This window comes from Dreissena polymorpha, chromosome 4, assembly GCF_020536995.1.
Source record: "Dreissena polymorpha isolate Duluth1 chromosome 4, UMN_Dpol_1.0, whole genome shotgun sequence".
Lineage (NCBI taxonomy): Eukaryota > Metazoa > Mollusca > Bivalvia > Myida > Dreissenidae > Dreissena > Dreissena polymorpha.
Genome location: NC_068358.1, coordinates 89,766,170 through 89,790,281, shown reverse-complemented (window position 1 = coordinate 89,790,281; position 24,112 = coordinate 89,766,170). Strand labels below are relative to the sequence as shown.

At 34.2% G+C, this 24,112-nt stretch overlaps 1 pseudogene; it reads left to right on the top strand.

Moving 5' to 3' along the window:
* LOC127879339 (sulfate transporter-like) overlaps window positions 1-24,112 on the top strand; it is a 43,072-nt pseudogene that overhangs the window by 8,354 nt on the left and 10,606 nt on the right.

Here is a 24,112-nt window from a genome sequence, read left to right as displayed (position 1 = left end):
CATCCTTCTGCTCAAGCACCGAGAACAACAGTAACTCAACGGAAGTCATTCGCTTTTGCCCAGAGCCAGCCCATCTTCACTGATCCCTATGATGGTAAGGTTGAACTTCCTCATCTCGCCAACTCGTGCTGTCTTCCCGGTCTCGTACATGGTTAGGACATTCCATGTACCAATGGCCCGATGGCGTCCAGTTGACACTGGCTTTCACCATCCGGCGTCATACGTACTCCAGCTGGAGGTCCACCTTCTCCCAGGTACGTGATGTCTGTTAGTATTCTGTTCGGCGTTTCTGTAGCCGTAAGAATTCATTAGGGTAGGCAAGCTAGCCCTACACCCAACCCTCCTCCTTTTTCAGCGCGGGCTTGGGACCGACCTATGCGGAGTTCAAGCACATACTCAATCATTTTAATACATATCTTTCTAAATATTTGATGTCATTTAAATGTTTTATTTTGCAAATAAAATTTTTTTCATAAGAAACGTCTGTAATAATACAATTGTACTATTGTAATACTATTGTGCCGTAATACCGATTTTCCGAACATGTGTGTAAATGAAACAGACACATACCTAATGTCATTTATGAATTAAAAACACATTCAGATGAGGTATGTGTGTGCATGTGGTGATACTATACGCACATGTATTAAGTCCAGTTTTCAATAAGCGCTCCTGAATTGATCGACTAAAGTATTGAGTAACATGTATCAACGTTCGTATGTGTCATAGTATTTATTAAGATATGATTTGTTTTTCGAAATTGTATCTTTTGCATGTACCCATATTAGTTTATAAGTTTACTTGTTCTTTTGACTGCCCATATTGCGTGTATGGCGTGTATAAATATATATATATATATATATATATATATATATATATATATATATATATATATATATATATATATATATATATATATATACGCAATACACGCAATGTGTTCCCTTCTATTGATATGTATAGTATTGAGTGCTCTGGCTGACTACTACATTTTTATTATCTTAATACATAAACGAAACTATCGTTTTAAAATCTATTGTAAGTTTTGTTAAAGTGTTAAAGAGGCTAACACAATCAAAGCACAGCAAATATCTCTGATAAAAAACGTACGACAGATTGTTTTTTTCTTAAGCAAATTCAGAGAATGTTAAAGCACGCTCACCAAGTTTTGCCACAAAAAGCATACTGTATTTTACTTCATAACATTCAATATGAAGCCTAAACGATATGGCTAATGACTAAACTTATTTACCAAAGATCGTGAAAAATGACCTAAATTAATATGCTACCTTTTATGTTTCCCGTTCGGTTAAACAAAACACCTACTTTTTCTTTTCAGATCGCTAGCGTATTCTCGGCAACCATGGTTTTGGTAGTTATTCTCTGGCTCGGACCATTGTTTGAAGCGCTACCCAACGTAAGTTCAATTCGACCGACGATCTTTAATCCTGCGTCAACCTTTATTTCGCGTAAAATGTTCAATGTCAAATGTTATTATCGTGTCCAAAATCATCCCGCCCCCCCCCAAAAAAAAACCACAACAACAACACCACAACAACAAAACATCAACAACAACACCAACACAACAACAACACAAACATAAAACAACAACAACAAAACTAATCGGATAATGGTCGCGGGAACAATGCCTTTGTCATCGTTTGACGATGGGACACATTATTATGTTACAAACTTTTATATGGGTCTTTCATATAGCATACGTGTCTTTGCAGGATATTGTAATATCGCATGCAATCCATGGCGTCATAAGTCGATGAATCTTCTCACTTTTAGATATACGCATTTTGATAATGCTTAAGTACCGCAACATAACTTCAATATTTACGGGACAAGATGCACCATACGTGTTTGATGGTATAATGTTCTCTCTCTATATATATACAATGCAATAACATAATGTATTGACTTCTTCTGTATTTAGTGTGTGCTCTCCGCTATCATCGTTGTCGCCCTTCGAAGTCTCATATTGCAGGTTTTGGAACTACCTAAAGTTTGGAGGACATCCAAATATGACTTTGTATATGGCTCGCAAGACAGTTTTTTTAAGCGCTGAAGCTAGCTCTTTTAGTAATTTTTTATTAAGACTGCTTATATATTATGAATGAATGCATTTTAAACGTATTATGAATATCGAGTTTAAAAATAAATGAATACATGACACATATGAATTTCAATTTTAACATTGTATCAATGGCTTTGTTGATTTCATAATTATCTGCAAAAGTCAGTATTCAATAATGGTGATTTTGTAAGTCCGAACGTCGTACCGTATCTTTTGCAAACCAATCTTTTGAAATTATGATTAGAATGACTTCACGACCTAATGGCCATGCATATACATGTAATCATGTAACCATCTTCCAGTGGATCTGACTGGTGACCTTCCTAGTGACCACTCTCTTGCACGTGGACTTTGGACTCCTGATAGGCCTCGTATTTTCATTCTTCACAGTGGTCCTAAGAACGCAAGTGTGAGTTATATCGTACCTATATTTTAAGGGACATTTTCAAAGATTGTTAACATTAGTGACAAATGTATGTATTTTCCAAATTACGATGAAGAGCGTTACGAATTATGGTTATCCACAAATGACACCATATTCTTTCATTAACCGTAGTGTTACATTGCTTGTGTTACTATAATCTATACATTTTTTTGAAAGCTGGAACACGTGCTTTGACAATTATCATTTTGCATTTCTGTTTTATAGTTCCTTTAACTCAGAAAGGAATGTATTGTTTTTATGCGTGAAATCCTTACGAACATGGAGCTAAAATTGCCGTTTGATTATGGTAATTGACGAGTCAAATGCGGAAGTGTCACTAATTTGTGTAGGGCGAAGCCGACAAATCTAGCTCTGGTATCGGAGTACAACACCTACAAAGACCCAAAATATTATATCAAGGTTAGTTAGCACGTACAATTCAAAGATGTATTGTTGTTAAAGTATAAAAATAAAATAAGCACAATATACCGATCTCAATATCAAATACATGTGCAATTATTAATTAATACACTGACATAAAATAACCCAAATGCTAAATTGCCGTTTTGTTTTCATTTGTCAGTATATTCATGATTTGAAAAAAAAATGTTTAACCTATTTTAATTTATGATGTGTATATGTGAGTAATATAGTATAATATTACGGAAAAAAACTATAAATCCCCTACTCCCAATATAGACTGCAGTTCACAAAACCATCAATGTAATTGGCTATCAACACCCTATCTACTTTGCAAACGCGGACCTATTTGTAAGGAATATATATCGCTTGGCAACCATCAAACCGGAAGTACTACGTAAGCAGATACGGCGAGCAACTGAGCTTAGCAGCTTGAGTCGACAGGTCGCAATAAACAGCATTAATAGTCAAGTGGTAGGCACAGTTTATCGATGGATATTATTATTATATTGCACATTACAATATGTATCAATGACAAAAGTAATATTTATCCATCAAAAGTATTGGTGAATATATCAAGACCTAAAACATTTCTTACTATATAAACAATTTGATTCACCTTGCCATTTTCACTGCAACGCAAATTCGTCATTTATAAGAACTCATGGTTATTCACGCTTAGCCAGTAAAAGCATTAGTAGCTATGTTAAAAAATAAAATTAAGAAAAACTACAAAAGTTAAATGTTGTATTATGTTATATATCAATATGAACGGCAATTAGGAAGAATGCACTCCTTCACATTCGTACCAACTGTTTTTATATGTTGATTTTATTCAACTGTTACAATCTTCAGGTCATAACGCCGACGGCAAATCATCACGAGAGCATTATTTCCCTGAACGCACAACTACCCATAGAGGACCCCACAAGGGTGTACCCCTTTGTGTTCGATAACCCGATCAGCCATATCATCATTGACTTCTCGTCAGTGGCCTTCGTGGACACAGTTGGCTGCAAAATTATCAAAACTGTAAGACTAAGTTTGTTAATTCCAAATTATTTGAACACATTCTCTTCAATATTAAAGTGTTACATTTTGTGTTATGTGTTGTTGTGTTATTTTATTATTTAAGGTTAAGAATCAGTTAGCTAAATGTGGTGTAACTATTTTGAACAACGTTGTATGTTCTTTTACATTTTCCTTGTATAACCCTTTCAGAAAAGAAAAAAAATCACTTAATAAAGGCCGCATGTGCTTATTAAAGTTACACCCACCTTTGCAATGTAACGTGATTCTTACGGAAGCTATTTTTACTTTTACTTCTTTTCGAGATAACTTAACTGTCGAAATTATTTTGCTTGCTACCTTGATACCAATAAAAAGTAAAGTGTACATGGGAAGAAGAGATGCTTCTGTTCCGGTGTCATGCCTGGTATTTTAAAGGTATTTTGTGATACCAGATGACTTCTCTTCGGTTATACAAGCTAAACCGGTACAATGTTATATTTAAACACAAACTCATACAAAAAAATCCGGATAGGTATTTCACCTGGATTGGGAAAAAGAAATACATATGTAGTCCAAAATGCAAACATTAATATATATGAGTTCTAGACTGCGTGTGTCCCAACAACACGTAGGGTAAATGTCTTAAGGGCTCAACAACCAATGCTAATAGATATTTAGAAAAAATAATATCAAGTTTAAATGCTCACCACAAATCCAGCTTTGAAGATACTTATTAATATTTTGCACAAATGTATGTGTTTGTAAATTCTGTTTATATGCATTACAATCCATTGAACACTATCACAATTAATGTCATGTAGGATTTCCGCTGATTAACCCTTGTCGAAAGAGTCCAATATTTTATATGTAAAGGTTAGTTATATAAAACCAAAATGATTTCTCAGATCAGAAATTATTATTATTTAAATGACTGCGTGAAATATATAAACAATGTGGTTTAAATTTTTTTATTGAGCTCACCGATAAGCAAGTTGTATGAATCCTCGTAATCCTCGTTAAATCCAGAGGTTGTTATGCCAAATTAAAATTAGTTTCCAAAGTTACATTGTATCTTCTGGGCTTACACGGCTCGTCAACAAATCCAAAATAAATTTAAAGATTTATTTAGGCAGATAACATCATGTATGAACAAATATATAATAAAATATATCTACAACAGCTATCAAAGGTCATATTTGTGTAAGATATAAAGCACATTGAAATGTCTTTGTAATGAAACGTGTTTTTAACCCAAAAGGGCAAAATAGCTAAATTAAATTTCTGAACAATTGTTATGAAATTGTTTGTGAAAATTATCTTGGAAATTTTAATAATAAGATAACATTTATGACAAAACAATAAATGTACTAATGTTAAATGTCCACAGTTGATGTTATAAAAGCCATACCTTTTATACAAACTACTACACTTTTTTGACAATACGCTTCACTAGGAATTTAAATAACCAACAGCAAAAATTGCATTGATTTTATAATAAACACATTGAGAGTGTGCTTAATAGGTTAACCGATATACAATTTCATTATTTCTAAGAGCAAACTGAAAAAAGGATTGATAACAAACACCTAATGAGAACGTTGAAAAAACATAACAAAAGAATTTCTCATAACGCTCCCCTTTTGGTTTTTCGTTAAAACTGCTTTTGTTTGTTGTAAAAACAAAACTGTCGACTCGGATTTAATTGCTCTATTTATGACCCTTGCATAAGGAATGCATTTCCGTCAACTTCAGACGACATCTGGAACATTTTCGAGGAGACCGACATAATTCTCAACCACAAAGACTGGACTTTCCTCTCACTCGACGATGCTGTCAGGGCAGCAAATGAAGACCTCATTCGAACCAGTAGTCTTTATGGAAACGGCATAGAAAAGGTAGCTTAAAACGATACAAACAATGTGCAATAGACACAAATCGGCAGGTTTGTGATTAAATGAAATGTTTCCAGTTTTTTTTCTTAACGTCTTATCTCCGTTCGGACTAGTGGCAACAACACATCTTTACTCGTCGTTGCTACTACTTGTCATAGTTGTGATAGTATTTTCACTGATAAAGAATTGAATATTGAATGTTTGTTAACGTTATTTGCCGTGCTTCACTTAACAGCGGACATTAGTACACACTTTTTTGTAAAACTACAATGAATTGATTATTATTATTACTTTACAGATTTTAGTCAAACTGTGACACTGCAAATGACATATTCGGAAGTTGAAATGGGACTGGACGTGTACACACAATTGTGTTGTTTGGGTTCATTTAGTATGTTTCGGTTGATCAAAATACACTAAATCGTATGTGCTAAAAGTGTTATGTTCTTTACCGTGTATACATACCAACGAATGTGTAAATAATGACTTAAATGAATTATTAAACAATTCTTAAAGAATGCCATGGACTTTCCCAACTTTTCAGTTCTGATAATGCCCATAGCATATGTAGTGTGGCGTAACATTTGGTGAAAGTGACGCTATACATTTGATTTGATCTGGATCCTGCATTCAAGAAGTATGGCATCTGCGTTGATTAAACTTGGTATGTGAATAAAGGGCAATGCATGGAATAAGCACAATGGTCGTTTATTAAAAAAGCAAGTTTGTAAACAATAAACGCAAATGACCATGGTGACATTAATAAAATTATAATATGACTTTGAAATATGAAACATGGACCTTTCGCGAAACACAACAAGTGGTCCATACAGAGGTACTTTGGATCTTTAAACTTGTAATAAAACGTTATTTTCTCTTTTGCAATCTATTTTTGTTAAAAAATGTTATTACTATTAACAATAGCATTAAACACGTTTAGAAAATCATTTTATACATAGTAACGACACATATTAACAACTTAGTCTTTATATATACATATTCCAATTATGGGCAGAGACCATTTGATCTAGCAACTGCTCGATAATTTCTTGTTATATGGTCCGTATAATCGTTATGCCAGCAATAATATGATTATATCTCTGTGATTTACTACAACAAAATACATAGTGGAGTGGTTTTCTGAAAGATGCTCTTGGGAGGTGTCTTAGAAATACCACGTTGAGTAATCAAACTGAAAACATCAACACGTTGAATGCATTGTTATTTGACCTTGTGGAAACGTTTACTCATGTATTGTAGATATTATTCAGGTTGGTCGTTCACTAATAAGATCTTACAAGGCTTATCACATTGTTGTATTAGGTTGTACATTTACATAAATGAATAGATCGATATAACATAAACAGATTATGAAAAACTAAGAATGTAATCCACCTGAATATAGTTTTCGAAAGTAACAAACTATTCAGATTAAAAACCCTTAATCTATTAGAATTAACAAGCAGTACTATATTTTTTAATGTTAGTACCTCAAATATAGTAAGTTTACAAAAGTCTTCGAGAGAAGATGTTTACAAAGTTATTACCATATGGACAGATTATTTAAATTGTTAGCCTTTGATTAAAAAAAATAAGGGATTAGGACAGAACACAATATAAGCGGGGATGGGACCTGATAAGCTATAGGATAACCCTTTTCGTTAAAAATTTTCAGATGGTAAACTTTGTACATCGTAAGCGAATTAATAGTGATGTTTCCATTTAAGTTCTTGTATTCAATCAACCAGTATATATTTTATGAGGCGTGTTCTTAATTACAACTACTTTGATTTAAATGTCAAGTAATACTGTTTCTCTTAAACATAATAGCCAACACAAACGCGCTGGGTGTGTCTGAATTTGCATGCACATTTACCAATAAAAAAGGAACAAACACACACGGAGCGATATATTTACAAATGGTGGAACATACACAAAGGAATGTGTGTCTTATATTTAAAAAGATTGGTTCAGGCCAATGGACGGGGAACCCCCGCCATTCCGCTTTACCTAAATCTCTAAATGATACTTGTGAAAACAAATATAAAGTAACACAACACTCAGGACTGCAGCTGAATTGAAAAACAGACTTAGAGATGATTTGTATATTAAAGTGAAAGTCAAGGTTGTTGGTAATTATCATCTACAAAAGACTAGTTAGGAATTCAGGAATGCGTATAATAGCCAATTGATATCTTTCTTACAAAACCGGATCGTGTAGGTGATTTTCCGGGCAGTTAAAGATGTTTGTGACCAAGCAGCATTTTTAAGTCCCGTATATAATTATCAAGCATACGTCGTTCATGTCAGTGATGCAGATTACTATGTAAAAGTTAATGGTGTTGGCCAAAATAGAAATCCAGTTTCGAATATAATATATTCGTTTTGTTAAAAGCGTGTGATATTTTTACAGTCGATCCTTTGTAAAAATAGTGCAATTTAAAAAGGAACGCTTAAGCTAATTCCAATATAATGGAGTTACAATACATGGGGAATAAGGGTTTGACGATGGTTCTTGCTCCTTTTCTTTATAGAACTAACCAGTAGAGTACAGTTAATTAAAATTGTTTGTTATTTTAGCCTGCATGCTGCATTGTTGATTTTCACAGAAAACATTACTCCTAGATATTCCAAGAAACTGTCGCAACTGCATGTGTATTATAAGATGAGAGAATCAGGACTGAGTTTTTTTATCTCTGTATATTCACTAAGGTTCAACACTACAAAGACACAGTTGATACCGTACCTGTTGGACGGCATGTGCGCATGTATGCATTTTGATTTTGTCATTTAACGTTTAGGCTCGAGTAATGTAGCTGCTAATAGTGCGCATTATTCAAGAGTACAGGTCTATAGGAAAACTCTCTCCTGATATGCAAATGGGCAGGAATGGTAGTTCCAAGACGTAAGATGTTCTTTAATTTGAAAATCAATACAAAGACATTGTGTCTTACACAAATAGTAGATAAATGAAGAGAAAAACTGTCTTTGAACGTCCGTTTTTTTACAAATCAATGCTAGATTTTTGAGTTGGTAATAACGAATATATTTCGAATACCGCAATAAGACGGGATGTAATTCCCAGAACATTGTAATACCAGTTCTGGGCTGCAATACATTTTTTTAAACTTATTTATTAATGCCCTGATTGCATAGAAGACAAGTTTTTTTTAAACGCTATCGAGTCCGCTTCCTGGGACTAGAACCAGTATTTGGTGTCTATCAAACCCGATGGCTAGACGGACACCATATCCACTACACACGAATATGCCCAAGTGTAATGAAGCTTGTATACAACAAACTCGAAATCCTTGTTAAAATTAGCACAGGCATTCTGTAGATGGGAATGGACTTTCAAACTCCGTTTATCATCTTCCAATTTGCAGTTCTGTGCATAAGAGGGATTGATGATCGACCACGCTTTTTTACTTTTTAAACATGCCATTACCAGCAAACCAGACATTCCTAGAACATATTTAACTTTATACTGATGCATGTGAAAGTTTGTCACGATTTTTTTTAATTTTATTTTATAATGATGTCTAACATCTATTATTTAAATATATTTTAAAATACGATTACGATATTGTATATACTGATAGTATTAATAATCAATTAGGCCTGAAATCCGCGATTTCATCCCACCACTAATCGCTAATACAATTCCCCCAAATATCTATTTCTAAGCTTGTTTGATAATAAGTACATTAGAAATAAACTTATGTTTATTTGTATGTTTTGCCATGTGTATGTTTATATATTATTTTTATTTCACTTAAATAAAAATGCGTCGTCCGGCAACAAGAGAAAGTAGAGAGGGAAACTGACGGCCGTTCGGAGTTTGAAATAATTTATCAATTTGTTTCTTAATTTATACTTATTTAAATACATTTCAATAATGTTTTCTTTTGAGACATTTACAATCAATGGCCTATACATCCATCATCATGTAGAAAACTGAAGAACAAAACATAGCAGAAAACACGGATTTTTTTTTTGAAAATAAATGGCCTGATGTTTGTTCGTAATCTTTGAGCTTAACACACGTTTTATCATCGTCCACTGTGCATGTGCTGCTGACATAATATGAAAACAAACAAAACGACTTCCAAAAACACCTTTGATTTCTTCAGCAAATAATAAATCTTCTGTATTGTTAAAAAGGTTTCGATATAAAGAAAATAAACACTTGCGAAATTGATCTTGCATTTCCACAGTTTCATGACATTTAGGGAAAGACGTCATGACAAAATCATGCGCATTTAAACGTTTTGTTTAACTAGCATCGCATAGTTTCGTACTGATCAGCTAATATGGATAGTTCAGCTTCCTTGGCAAATCTTCTAAATATAATTAATACGAATGATTGCAAGCTAACATTTAATGAATACATTTATTGCACCCACGAGTTGTTGTTTAAGTTCAGTTGCAATCTAGCCTACATTCAAAATTGTAATGTTATAATAGGTTGTCATTAATTATACCGAATCTTGTTAACTAAAACACACAAACCATACCTACTTGAATCATCATTAAAAGACTAGAGATAATATTTTCGACCAAAGGAAAGAAAAACAAATGTTTGTTTTAAACTTGAAGATATAATCATCTTTCGAAATGATCGCGAACATTTGCGACATATCGTCGAAGCTCATTTACAAAAATTATTTATCGGAAGTCACGTAAGTTATCAACCTCATTTTTAAATTTTGAAAAATATAAAAAAAAGTAGGCCGTATCACCCAAATTAAGCAACAAATCGCAAAATTGAGCCTATTTATGACTATATGGAAATAATAATATCCAATATGCTAATAAGAATCCAGTATATACATTGTCGGTTGCCAGAAGTCATCCATATTTTCTTTTAATCTCGGATGTTATATTAGGATTAGGATGCTAGAGGATGCATTAAACTAATGCATATTCCCTCTTTTTATGTACCTTTATTTATGAAAACGTTAAATAAGCATATGCGATTGCAAATTTATATGAACTTTGACACATGGATCTATTGGCATTTGACTCACGACTGGGTATATCTCTAACTTGGATGAAAATTGTAATATACCACCTACCGTTATCGAATGTCCGAATGTGTATAGCGGTAAGTTTTTATAATGATTAAAACATTGTATTGAGGATGCGCAAGAACGAAACTTACTTTTTACATAACCATGTCACACAAACTTATTCAAAGGCCTTTACCATTAGGTATGGGTTGCTTGTGTTCTGGCATTCTTGTAAAAATTGTAAGTGAATGAATGTATTGCATGTCATGTTGTTAGTAATATAACACTACTAGATTTGTGATAAAACGTTGTTCCGAATAATGTGACACGTAGTCTAATGGGAGAACGAACGTGCGTGATCAGGGATATTTTGCATCTCAATAACGCATTCTCTAATTGCTTTTTTGATACGTCAATAACGCATTCTGCAGCTATATTTCTTTAGCTGCGGGATGATTGATGATTGAAATCTGTGATTTTATTTTTTTGGGCAACAACGTGAATATTGTTATGTTTCGAGACATAAACAAATGCAACAAAAGTGAACGTGATTTTCAGCATTTACTATAGAACATATAAACATAAACAACAGGCCTTCGGTTCGTTATTTTTTACCTCTGTTATGATGATCTCCTGTTAATCTTTTTTATAATGTTAAGCAGTAATGCAAATGCTCTGCGTCTTCATTGTAAGGTGCAAGTGTTGACAAAACAATCGACTATGAAAAGCAATCATTCGGCAATAACATAGTAAATTAATTAAAACAAAAATAACAACCGAAGACATCGATGATACCGTTTGTTTAAACATTGCGTCGCATTTGGCAGTAAATTTTGTGAGTGCTATTTTATACGTAGATATTATAAGGAACTTTTTCACTAAATAATTATCTTTGTTGTTCAAATAATTTTATATCTTGATCGGTTTAATCAGTATTTATGTTACAAAACTAATACGTTATTCGACAAAAAAATAAGAACTTGTATTGTCCTCGAATGCCTCTGTAAACCATATAAATGCAAAGTATTCACTTAATAATGCCATTATTTGTTATGGAGTTTCTCATGAATTCTTACTGGTTTCAATACTGTTTAAAATGGAGTTACCCTAAAAAATAATCAATTGTTTATGCGTGTCTGTTCTGTAGTGTTTATTTTGTCATTTATGATATTTTCCTTTTAAATGATTTTTTAAGGGGTTAAAAAGGAAAGATCGGGAATAAACTTCAAGTTGTTAAAAAATCCAATGCTGCGCATTCATCGAAGCAATAACAACCACGAACACATTGGTTTGGTCCTTCTCGTGGTTTCCATGGACAAAGTAAAACAACCCAAATGCGTTAAGTTAACCAAAAATTAATAAAAATAAATATATTGAAATGCCAATAGTGGTATTTCAACTGGAAATACAGTTGAATTTTTCCCATTAACATATTTTTAATATTGCTGAAGTTTTTACGAATAGTTTCCTTATGTTCAAGCATGAATGCTTTACAAATGAACACTGTAAATGTGTATAGGAGGCGAATTGATTAATAATTTAGTTCAATGTATATTTATACCCCACAATAAAAACATAACAGACTTCTGTTGGTCGATATAACAAACATATACAACTACCTAATTAATATAAGTTTTCGACAATGTTTTCGAATGTAACCGTTGTTTAGTGGCAAAACGCACAAGCGTTATGCAAACTGAGACTTACGGCATATGCTGCAAGAGTACCTCCCGCAAGACCTCTGCATTATTGTAGTGAGGTGAGGTATACTCATTCCGCTATTAACTCACGCAAGGCACTGTAGCCTCATTAGCGGACAATGGCTCCTTTCTCCTTTCGAATTAGCAAATTAGCAGGCTGGTCTTGAGCTACGCTGGTAGCATATGGCGAAAGGGCCAGTTTCGCATAACGCAGCTCATAAATCATACTCACATACATCAGAAGCAAACGTGAACAATGAGACACTACAGCAAGAGTGTAAATAATTTAGTTTAAAATTGTGAAACGCAATTGCAATTAGTCTTATATAAAAAGCATTACTAATTATAATGAGCCATTCCCTAATTGCCAGTGGGTCGTACAATATTTTGATATCGTACATCGTCTCTGAGTATAAAATATATTTTTACAACAACAATGTCCTTGTTCGTTGCAATCATTATTGGACGGACCAATAGTAAGCATGTCTAAATATGTAAAACATGAATTATCCAATCGTTGAATATGTTTTATTATCATCAATGCGTTTTACAACTTAAGTACATTTAGTCGTAAATATACAATAGAGGTATGCGATAGACAAGCATAGCTTGGACAGTTTAAGCCGGTTTATTTAGCTTCTTATTTTCGATGGACTAACACAACAGAAAAACAGCGGAAATAAGGCGGAGAAAACCGCTATATAGCGGTCACATTGACACAAAACACCGACTCCTGTGGTGTAAAATATTGTATTGGAAGTTTGTTTTTGTTGAGAATCTGAGAACTTGATGTTTGCATTTAATGTCCAATAGTACGAACATAAGGAACACTGATCATTGCAATTGTAAATCGATATAGCACTTCATGTGATGTATACAATGCTCTGCTGGTGTTTTTTATGCAATCGTTTTTAAACGGACGGAGAAAATTGTTCATAAGCAATGCATTTTTCATTATTTCCAAGGGATAAGGCTGGTTGCCAATACGAAGTGTATTATTTGGTGTCTGTGATTTACGTGTAGATGTATAATTAAAACATGTCGTCCCAAAAACAATAACGTAAAGGCAGATTTGTTAAATAAAATATATCCTCCTATACTGATATGCTTTGGTGTGTGTGGACACGCGCTTTCAATCGTTGTTCTGAAGAGAAGAAAGTTAACTTCGATGAGTATTTTACTTATTTTTCTAGCAGTGACCGATTCACTAGTGCTTTTCGTTTGCGTTCTAAAAAATGGATTCACGCTTGGACTAACATTGACATCAGAAATCAAAATGTTCATGTGTGTAGAATGGACATCATTTTTACATACTTCCTTCTACAGTTATCGCCGTGGACACAGGCCTTGATAACAATAGAACGGACTTACAGTGTGCTAAGACCTCACGAAGTCCAACATGTATTCACACAAAGGCGTATATCTATTTTGCTTTTAAGTCTTGTTTTGTTTCTTGCTATTGGCAATTGCCATCTTGCCTATGGGTTTGAGATGTCAAACCACTCGGAAAAAGGAAATGAATGCATTGTGAAGCTTGACTATAAGTATTTCATGTTTTCAATTTGGACTTGGATTGACTTTGCAATGGCGTTTGTGATTCCATTCTGTACTTTCTTAATCGGGAACACAATCATTATAATTCAATTGCGATACAGCGAAAGGTTCAGAATCAGTGTTGGAAGATCTAACGCAGTTCGTGATACTGCTTCGCGAACAAGATCGGTTTCACAATGGACTGTTATGTCCATTGTGCTAAGTCTGGTGTTCGTATGTCTCGTTTTGCCGTCAGTTTCGGACAACCGTACTTGTTCCCACAGGAAGAACAACGCGGAGCCAAACATTCGGAAATACTTCTAATTTCGTCGATTGTATTAATGCTTATTTACACGAACATTGCCATAAATTTCGTTCTGTACATGGTGTTAGGTTCCAAATTTAGGTCGGATCTCCTAAGCATATGTAGAATATCAGCGCGTACGAGTCAGAGATTCAGCTCTCGAGTGTGTTATTCATCTGAAACGTGTTACTCATACATTTACATAATTCATCGAGAAGATCTACCGACCGTATGCAATAAATATTAATAGAACCATTGTATGATCCACGCATAGGAACGTGTTTAAAGTAGGAACAATAAAATATGTCAATATAATCAGGGGATTTACTTCCGTGTTAGTCTTTGAGTAAATGTATTTTAATCGTCGATAGATTTCGACATAGATGTGACAAATCGCATTTTATTACAGCAATAGATAAAGTTATAAATAAAGACCACCGACTAGATTGAAGGAACTTCTGCAATGCTTTTTCGTTGAGACAGTGCAACTTTTAAGCATATGCCACATCCTCATCGAGCATACACCAGATACATGTACAAGGACCCTCAGTATGTTGTCTTATTATTATATTTACCGCATATGTAGTTTATATATACTTATTGAATATTTGAAAGTGTAAAGTAACATTTATATTTATTTGTCGTTCTTAATTAAAAACGTAAAGGTGGTCTTCACTAAACTGATTCTCTTAATTAATCGTCTTGTACTATTTGTTATATAAAATGGTATATGCATTGTATGTTCAATAAATCTTGCTCGTAATTAATCAGACATGAACATAAATCATAGAGGTCATCCGTATTGAATTCATGTCAGCTTAATTTATAGATGCAAGGACTTTAAACGCGCGGAAACTATGGTAAGCTAGAAATCGATAATTAAATGTGTTGAAAAAAATACATGTCCCGTATTTCTTCGCCATATTTCCCGTCTTTAAAACAAACTATTATTGGATCATTTTCAAACTTATTTCCCATCAAAATTGAAGATACGCCTACAAACTCCTGTCACCATCAAAAAAAAAGGAAAAAAACATATGTGCAATGTGCTGAATTATAGGATGCTACATTAAGACTGATTACTTGACGTTCATTCACTTACAAATGAAATTTATGACATACCGTTATTTACTATTATATAATTGATTGTAGAAATACTCAAGCCAATTTATGCATTAGCTGTGTCAGTAGTCATTTTACTTCAACACCGGATTTTATTATGTAGGGACTTATGAAATTATGTTTAGAACGATCCCCGTTCCTCGTATTCCAGCAGGACATTTTTAGTTTGTGGCATAAGTGTACTCACTAAGTACTGATTCCCCAGCAAATGCACAAGTCAGTAAACTTATTACCGTCCTATGACAAAAATACCTTTGGAGACTCGGAAAATTGTCAGTGTATATACTCCAGAAATACAAAAAAAATCACAAATTAAATAAGAAAGAAAGAGCAAACTCATCTGTTTTTGTTATTTATTAAAATTTAAGTTTTACATAAGTTTTAGCAGAAATCGGTTTGTTATCAAAATTGTAATTGTTTTACTAACGATTATTTATATATTTTTTTATAAACATAGTCTCATTCATGATAAAGGTTTAATTAAAAATCCGGATCAAATTAAAATAGCAATACTATTATGTACGACTAAGGCTTAATCATTAACTAATTTTCACTATCTGCGTGTTGTATTATCGAATGATCTTTTTATGTGTACATCTATTTATTAAATTGTATTATATGGTGATATACTTATTGTTTCTGATAACACTCATGTTTAACAAGAAGAAACGCTGGTGTTGTATTTCATGGAAGATATACCAGCCGGGCATAAGCAAGTTATTCTAGAATTGATTGATGATTTTGAAGAACATGTTGAAGTAAAACAAAAAAAACAACAGGTATGATATATCGTAAAAGCTTCAAACATGAAACATCTTTGGCAATTAGCACGAAATAACACACAGAGATGAATACAATACCTATGAAAGCGCGCCATGTTATTTGGCAATGAAAATGAGGTGGTGGATGATTATAAGTACGATAAAATAAGATAAAAATGGGATGAATGCGTTACACACCCTCCAAAAGATAATCACATAGTGTTGAAACATAACACAGATGGCAAAAGCTAAACACAAATATTCGTATTCCGAGAAAAACATTCTTTGTAAGGAAGCAATATATGACGTTCGTTTAAATTCTCATTTAAACAAGCTTCACATTTCTTCAATTATATCAGGAATTTCATTTCAATGATTTTATGAAGTGTGCAGTCCTATTCTATTTAGACATAATAAATGTATTTAGTTTTATCGGAAATTTACTTGCTATACCACCCATTTCAATAAATGAAAGAGGTTTACACAGTCAAGTATGTTGTATACCACATCGACAGAAGAAATTTATTATTGAAAAAGATCACACCTTTTCTTGCAATGTATACAGTCCACAGGAACAACTCGTATCCATGTTAACTCTAAACAAAGCACATTACGGAATATATGAGACAAAAGAAAAACGGTTCACATCTTTGACTTGCTATGTTTAGCTGGACCTTTATTGCTTCTTCATGTAGATTACTTATATATCATGGTTCTTGGAAACATTTATTGGTTATGTTCATAGTTATGACGCCCGTTTTGGTAAACTGTTGATGTGTTATCATTCTGTAGCGTTTTTTGTGTGTTTGTTTCAATAATGGTTAAAGTCTTCTTATATTATATAGTTGATATCATTCGCAGTCGCTGTTTCTCTCAGATGATATGCCCATATGCCGGAGAATCATTTTACAGTAGTTGTAGGTTTTGTTTTCTTCTTCATCATGTTTCTTATCTTCATAGTTGCTGTGCTTCTCTCTTAATTGAAGCTTCTGCATTTTGTATTATTTGTTTTGTTTTGTTGCTGAACTTCAACGTAGAAAAAATCGTTTTATTCCCATAATTGAATGTGATCATTACAAAAAAGGCAGTAACACATATTATTTCAAAACTTGTATGTAGCGTCACTTAACTTTGTAAAAGCTAGTCTTCAATGTGGTTGTATGTTAGTCTTGTACATGATATTGTCGAACACCCAATTCCCCATGAGCTGATCACCTTGGATGCGCTTCACGTCGCTATTAACGTCAGCATGTTTTTTGATTTGGTTCAAAATAAATTCACGTTATTTTAGTCAGTGGTCTTAATGGTACCGCGTTAAGTGTGGTAAGATTTCGGTCAAGGACGAGCAGGAAGCCTGACAATTATGGAATTAATGATCAGCGGAATATTTTCCATACTGAAAACAGTTAAGATATATATTGATTTATATATATAATTTAATTCGAACAATATTACATGTCACAGTTTGACATTTTCTATATGTCCGTTTTTACCTATATTGAATTTTCATGCGCCGTACCATAGTTAAAGTGCACGCGAACGTATAATTGTCATCGCGCATGCGCCGACTTTTCCGTTTGTCCTCGTTTGTCTTTGTCAAGGTGATTTGTCATTGTGTCGTCTGCTGTTGTTGGGTTAATCGGAATACTTCGGATTTATACATTTAACAATGTATATCTACGAGGTCGGCCGAGGCTATCCAACTGCTGCACGTGCGTTCATGTCAGCACTGTTGACCGTATCCGTCCAATTGTTCTTTATGTTGTATGTTTGAATGAAAGAAAGATTGAGAGAAAGGTTCCTATTGGGTTGTTCGTTCACCCTTTTCTTCATTCCCCGCCAAATTCCTTCGTTCCTCACAACCCTTCTGAACTTTCACAAGTTAAGAGGTTTAGAAATCTGTAACTCTTCATATTAAATATAAAGGAGATTTATTATTATTAAATAAACGGACACTGTGGTAAGCTATTTAATATTATTAATGTATATGTATTGTTTTCCGCAGCGCGTCCCATTAAGTTTTATTGTGATATTGTTATGTGTAATCTTTGTATTGTGTGTTTATGTGATATTGTTTTTATATATTTCTAACTAGATGATATATCTTTATAGGCCCGTTTTATACGGATACATATAAGTAAGAACCTACGCCAGGACTTAGTTGATCATAAATAACACCCCTGTGACATTGGTGGCCATTGGGGTTTCTGTTGGGCCATAGTGTCAGGGACGGCAAGATCGCCGCCGCCGAGGATCGGGCCGGACAGACGTCGGTCCGGAGGAAGACTCAAGGCTGAGGCTGAAGAAACAAGGCTAAGTTTTTTGTGGCGTTTTTCTGGACTTTGATCTGGGTACCAGCGGATACAGATCCATAGGCGTACGCAGGCTTGAGCAGAAATCGATGTAAGATAGAAGTCCGTATTTGGAGATACGGAAGAGCGAGTTCGAGAGTTCACGAAGTCAGGTTCGTTGCAATATCTTTCTTCGTTGGAATTTTGGATCCATATGGATTTTACATGATGCATCAGAGTTTGTTGAAATTTTGAAAGCTATTTAGTGATTTTTTAAGTGCGCGCACTGGTAATTGAATAACTACGGTAACACTGGAGCGATTATCAAGACGTAATATTCTTTCGTAGGAACAGCGGAGGACAGTTGAACTGTGAATTTCTGAACTTTATAGATATTTGCAGGTAACTCGTGTAGATTATCGGTGTAAACTTGTGTGATTTAAATTGATTATTGTATATATTGACGGTGAGTTGCGTACTTTACGTATTTTCATGTTGTCACATAATTTGTTGTTTTGTCACATGTTTTCGTGGTAAAATTTTGAGTTGAAAAATTTTCTAAGTGGAAAATTATTGGTTTTTCTAGTATAAATTTAGTGTGATTTATAAGATATTTTAACGATAAACTGTATCGTTTTGATATTTTTGAAATCAAAGTGTCTTAGGGTAAATTTTGAGCAGTTTTATTAGGATTTTGTCTTAATCTTTCGCAAACGTTGGGGAGTGTTTATTTATTGAGTGTACCATTAACTGGCCTAAGTTATTATTGCCCAACCATCTAGCACTTTTACTATACATTACCTTTGCACTGCACCTACCTCATAGATGTATGATTGAGAAAAGGAGCGAGTAAGGTAAATGATAAATGTTCTGTGTTGTGGTGTCCATTTGTGTTTCTATTTGTGTTAAAGCTACGTTTAAATCAGACGAGCGTATAATTTTATAGATTGTCCGTATTTTTTAGCACATCGGTTGTGCGGCTCAATTATTCGACTTTTGCGCTTGAAAATATTATCGCGTGATAATATTTGTATTGCAACGAAGGTCTGATATAAATATTATAGCAGATTTTCTTTGTATATGTTGTGCTTGGTAAGAATACCATACACACGTCTTAAATTTTGTTAGTATTTAAAAAAGTTGTTTCTTTGTGGTATTATTGCAGTTAGTTGTTGACTGAACACCATGTATATGGATTGTTGATACAGGTCAGTCAGTCAGTGTGTCGTGTGTACTTTCATAGGGCACTGCATTTGAAGTTATTTCAGTAGAATTTTGTTTCAGGGATATTATATAATTTCTATAGATATATGAATTGTTGAGGAATTCTTCAAGGAGTATATTCTATAGTGGTGGCCAGGTCATATTTAATTCTATTTTCAAATTTCAGCAGCAGTAATTTTTTTTCGTATTGCAGCTATGTCCTAAGTGTTCACATATGTTCTTTGAATTGTTTATATTTATTTTTTAGTGTATTTTGTTTTAAACAGTTTGTTCTCTTTGAGTCATTGAAGGTATAAACAATGGCAGACAACAAAAGGATCCAATGGATCCGGAGCAGATGCTGATACCTCTTTGTCAGAGGCACAATTAAAGCAGGTTTTAGAGGCACTTAAGAAAAGTGGTGATTATGTTGTTTTAACTAAAGAAGAATATGCTTCTTTACAGAAACCGTCGTTTACAGCAAGTACACCTGGATTTGGGACACATGGTCATGCAGGACCTAGGAAGCCACTTACAGAGTTTATTAGAGGGATTAGTTCACCATCACATTATTTTAATAATTCTCAAAATGGTTCACATTTACAGGTGCCCAGGTATGAAACGCCAAAGCTTCCTTATTTTTCAGGTGATCAACAACCTATGAAGGGCGATGAAACAAACGATGTATGGCGGTTTGAAACCAAATGTTTGATTTCAGAGAATTTACCAGAAAATGTTGTATTACAGGTTATCCACAAGTCTTTACGTGGTACTGCCAGACGTGCTCTTATTTCACTTGGTGAACATGCAACCAGTCAACAAATATTAGACAAACTTGAGATTCTTTTTGGTGAAGTTTCAACTAATGAATCTGTTATGCAGACTTTTTACAATGCATCTCAGAAAGTTTCAAAGAATGTTACCGCGTATGGATGTCTGCTGGAAGCTTTACTACAAGTTGCAGTAGAAAGCGGTCATGTTTCTTCTGTTGCAAGAAAGGATATGTTACGATCAAAATTTTGGACAGCTGAACGTGACGAGAAGCTGAAGATACTAACCAGAAATAAATATGACTCTAATTTTGATTACCATAGGTTATTAAAAGAGGTTCGATCAGTGGAGCACGAGTTGTCAGCTGCTAGTAGTATTTCAGCAATAGTTAATACAGCTCAACAGTCCACAGCAGTAGACAAGAAAACTGTTGATGAGCTTACCAGTAAAATGGACTTACTCATGAACAAAATGATTTCTCTTGAAATAGAGATGACAGAGAAACCAAAAGATGCTGCAGGTTCCAGTAATAATGAATTTTATTGTAGGGACAATAACCAGAACAGACAAGGTGGGTATACACCAAATCGTGGTAATTACCATGGTGCAAATCGTGGTAGTTGCCGTGGTGGAAATTGTGGTAGATACCGTGGTGGAAACAGCCAGCGAGAGGGTAGTTATAATAACACATCTTAAAATAACCCAAAAGCCTAGACTCCTCAGTTGTTGGGCAAACTGGGGAAGTCAATATTGGAAATCGCCCTAAAGCAAAGATGAATTTGATAGCAGACAGGATGATAGGAAAAGCCAATGAAGGCTCAGCAGTAATTTGTGGTGTTACAACAAATGTACTTGTTGATAGTGGGTCAATGGTGACATTAGTTTCAGAGTCGTTCTACAGTTCTCTTGAACCGAAACCAGATTTATGCCGTATGTCATGTTTCTATTTAGATCTCGTTGGAGTGTGTGGTACAAGTTTACCATATTTAGGTTACATTGAGGGTGACATTTTGATTCCTTCTATTTTAGAACCCAGCATTATTGTACCTATTTTGATTGTTCCAGATACAGAATACCAACAGAGTGTACCCGGTATTATTGGTACTATTGTTTTGCGTTTTTGCAAAAGGGATACAATTTCAGAAGATCCTTACAGCATTGCTTTAGATGCTATGAATTGTACAAATTATGTTTCAGTGAAGACAACCAACACGTTTCCAATAGTCATTCAACTTATGAAGTTTCAACAATTTTAGGTTTTGTTCGGAAGCAGAAAGGTATCAAAACAGGTCTTACAGAGGCAACTGACAAACCTCAATTATCTGGATTGACTGTATGTCCAAGAGTTGTTTCCCTTGAAGGTGAAGGTGCTACTGCAAGAGTTCCTGTTCGTGTTTGCAATATTACTTGTAAACCTATTAGAATATTACCAAACACAAATATATTTTCTCTTTCAGAAGTCAAAGTTGTTGACTTATGGAAATCTGAACCAGTGACTACTCCTACTTTTGAAACTTTACAGGAATTAGTTTTTTATTTTATTTTAAACATATTTTATTTCCAAATTGACAATTACAAATAAATAACTATTCACAAAGTATTATATGGAAAAAGGGTTGGACCTAAAGTTCTACAACATTATCGGGTGTCTTTCCATAGAGTACAAAGTAACATCGATTAAGGTGACTGTTTTAGAAGTAAATATTAGTCGTCGTTTTGGAAATTTTTCACAAACTACTTAAAAAATAGATGCAAAAACTACTTTGACTATAATGATAGTAACAATAATTATCATAGCAGTATTAATAATGGTAATAATAATTATAATAGTAATAAAAAGAAATAATAATGACAATAATGGTTATAATAATACTAATAATAATAATAATAATAATAATAATAATAATAATAATAATATAAGTATAAAGACAAGGTAATATACAATAATGCACAATAATGAGTCCTGTCCTGGTGCGTCTATGCAAAACGCTTCGTCTCCGATATAAATCTTTGCACTTCAGTAAAAATAATGCCATTTTCTTCGTCGTTCAATGATTGTTTTCCATGGAGTAGAATTACAATAAATTAGGAATTAGGTATAAAAGTCCATAAAGAAAACTTAACAGAAGAACAGTACGTTCGAGCACAACAAGTGTAAGGAAATTGGGAGAATATATTTTCAAAATCATCCACAGATATTGACAAGACAGACTTAGTTAAGCACCAAATCAAACTTAATAATGATACACCTTTTAAACAACCTTACAGGAGAATACCATCATCCATGTTTGAAGAGGTTAGACAGCACTTGCGGGAGATGATTGATTGCGGAGCCATTAAAGAACGCAGGTCACCATATTGTAGCAATGTAGTTTTAGAAAGAAAAAAGATAACAGTTTACGATTTTGTTTAGATTTAAGGGAACTGAATAAGAGAACTATCAAAGATGCATACAATCTAACGAGAGTTGGAGATATGCTAGATTCAACTGCTAATTCTTTTCCAAATTAGACTTACGCAGCGGATACTGGCAGGTTGAAATAGCAGAGGAAGACAAAGAAATGACAGCCTTTGCAGTAGGAGGATTGGGGTTCTGCCAATGTGAGCGGATGCCGTTTGGGTTAACAAATGCACCCAGTACTTAAAGAGACTCATGGAAACATGTATGGGTGATCTGAACCTTAGAGAATGTCTTATTGTTTGAAATGATGTCCTTATTTTTTTTACAGAATTTCGAAGATCATGTCACCAGGTTAGAAGCTTGTTTTGAACGTCTTCATCTCCATGGTCTTAAACTTAAAGCTTCTATGTGTGAATTTTTCAGCACTTCAGTTTGTTATCTAGGTCATGTGGTATCCTCTGACGGAATTCATACAGACCCTGAGAAAACAGAGTCTTTGACTAATTGGCCAGTTCAACATGAAATAAAGTCCTTAAGAATTTTCGTTGGTTTTACAGGGTATTACATACGCTTTGTAAAGGACTATGCAAAGATTGTCAAGCCGCTGAATGACCTACTTGTTGGTCATCCCACCAACAAAGCTTCCAAGAAGTCCAATAAGAAGAAAACACCATGGATATGGGAAGATGACCAATAAAAGGCCTTCGAGACTATTATACAGATTCTAACAAATCCACCTGTACTTGGATATGCTGATTTTTCTAAACCTTTTCTTGTCTCAGTCGATGCGTCTACTATATCAGGAACAGGACATTTTGGAGCGTGTCATCAGCTACGCCAGCAGAGGTCTTCGTGCCAGCGAGAGGAACTACCCTGCGCACAAGCTGGAGTTTCTGTGTCTGAAATGGGCCATCTCAGAAAAGTTCCACGACTACCTGTATAGAAACACCCTCATCGTGAGAACTGACAACAACCCGCTCACCTATGTATCTTCAACAGCCAAGTTAGATGCGACAGGACACAGATGGTAAGCCGCACTGGGCAACTACAACTTCAAGGCCGTGTACAAGGCAGGCGTATTGAACCGTGATGCAGATGGATTGAGTAGAAGACCACAGCAGCAAGAAGAAGAAGTGATGTTCACAGATGTCATCAAAGCCCTGTGCTCCGAGACCATAGCCAGG